We start from the raw sequence: 2,500 nt of genomic DNA on the forward strand, positions 1-2,500 counted from the left end.
CATTGCTATCAGCCACAGCGACCACAACAGACACCAACGCAACGACCAACGTTGATAGATTGATTGATTGATTGATGTGGATACTTATATAGCGCCTATCCTCGGTCAGAGACCAAGCTCTAAGCGCTTTACATACACGGGGACATTTGCACCACAGGCTGTCTACCTGGGTAGAGCCGACTGACGGCTGCCACTGGGCGCTCATCATTCGTTTCCTGTGTCATTCAATCAGATTTCAGACGCACACACATACACACTCAGACAGACATGTAACATTTTTCGTGTATGACCGGGTTTTTTTTTTTTTTTTTTTTTTTTTTTTTTATTTACCCCGCCATTTAGGCAGCCATACTCCGTTTTCGGGGGTGTGCATGCTGGGTATATTCTTGTTTCCATAACCCACCGAACGCTGACATGGATTACAGGATCTTTAACGTGCTTATTTGATCTTCTGCGTGTGCATACACACGAAGGGGGTTCAGGCACTAGCAGGTATGCACATATGTTGACCTGGGAGATTGGAAAAATCTCCACCCTTTACCCACCAGGTGCACCGAGATTCGAACCCAGGACCCTCAGATTGAAAGTCCAGCGCTTTAACCATTCGGCTATTGCACCCGTCACAGTGCCCACCATTGACAATAGCCATGGCTAACCACATCACTACCAGTGACAGCCATCACATACCATCATTACCAACCACAGCGACCGCTAGTGATACCCAGCCATAGCGACAACTATAGCCACCTACCACTTTAAACACCAGAAAAGTACTATAAATAATAATAATAATAATGGTGTTTATATAGCGCTGAATCGTGTGCATAGACAAATGAAAGCGCTTTCGCACCAGTCATTCACACGCATGCATAACTCTAAAACTGGAGAAACTGAAGACAAGGAAGAGGCAGGGAAGAGAGGCTATTTTGGAAAGAGGTGGGTTTTAAGGCCAGACTTGAAAGAGCTGAGTGTGGAGACTTAACGAATCGAAAGAAGAAGTTCATTCCAATTGCAAGGTCCAGAGACAGAAAAAGAATGGCAGCCACTGTCGAGAGTTTGATTCTGGGTATGCGTAAACAGAGTGGATCCGAAGCTGATCGTAGTGAGCGAGATGGAGTGTAGAGGTGAAGGCAGCCACAGAGATAGGAAGGGGCTGATTTGTGAATACCATTATTGTCAGCCACAGCAACCTTGATGCCAGCAATTGATACGAGCCACTGCCATTACTAGTAGCCACAACGACCACTCTAGATATCAACAGATACCAGCCACAGCCACCACGAGTAATAGCAGCCATGACTAACGCCACCACTACCAGCCACAGCCATCACCATTATTATTTGTATTTCTCTTTTTATCACAACAGATTCCTCAGAGTGAAATTCGGGCTGCTCTATTTCCGCGGGGAGAGCACGTCGCTACACTACAGCGCCACTCTTTTTTTTTTCTGCGTGCAGTTTTATTTGTTTTTTCCTATCAAAGTGGATTTTTCTACAGAAATTTGCCAGGAACAACCCTTTTGTTGCCGTGGGGTCTTTTACGTGCGCTAAGCGCATGCTGTACACGGGACCTCGGTATATCGTATCATTCGAATGACTAGCGTCCAGACCACCACTCAAGGTCTAGTGGAAGGGGAGAAAATATCGGCGGCTGAGTGCCGTGATTCGAACCAGCGCTCTCAGATTCTCTGGGTTCCTAGGCCAACGATTTACCTCTAGTCCATCACTCCACGTAGGGAGTGATTAAATAAACTTACCAGCACAGGGACCACCATTAACACCAGCCACAGCGACCACCGTTAATACCGGCCATAACCACCACTGTTAATACCAGCCGTAACCACCAGCATTGATCCCAGCCTTATCGATCTCCATTGATCCTAGCCACAGTGACTACCGTTAATACCAGCCATAGCCACCACTGTTAATACTAACTACAGTGATCACCGTTAATAACAGCCATAGCTATCTCCATTGATCCTAGCGACAGTGACTACCGTTAATACCAGCCACAGTGATCACCGTTAATACCGGCCATAGTCACCATTGCTACCAAAACAGCGACTACCGTTGATTGCAGCGGCAGCGACCACCGTTAATATCAGACACAGTGACTACCGTTAATACCAGCCACAGTGTTCACCGTTAATGCCAGCCACAGCGACCACCGTTAATACCAGCCATAGTCACCATTGCTACCAAAACAGCGACCACCATTGCTAGCAGAAACAGCGACCACCACTGACAGCAGACATAACGACCACCATTGATAGCAGACACAACGACCACCATTGACAACAGACACAGCGACCACCATTGACAGCAGAGGCAGCGACCACCATTGACAGCAGACACAGCGACCACCATTGATAGCAGACACAACGACCACCATTGATAGCAGACACAGCGACCACCATTGACAGCAGACACAGCGACCACCATTGACAGCAGACACAACGACCACCATTGATAGCAGAGACAGCGACCACCATTGACAGCAG

This window comes from Babylonia areolata, chromosome 9, assembly GCF_041734735.1.
Source record: "Babylonia areolata isolate BAREFJ2019XMU chromosome 9, ASM4173473v1, whole genome shotgun sequence".
In the NCBI taxonomy this organism is placed as follows: domain Eukaryota; kingdom Metazoa; phylum Mollusca; class Gastropoda; order Neogastropoda; family Buccinidae; genus Babylonia; species Babylonia areolata.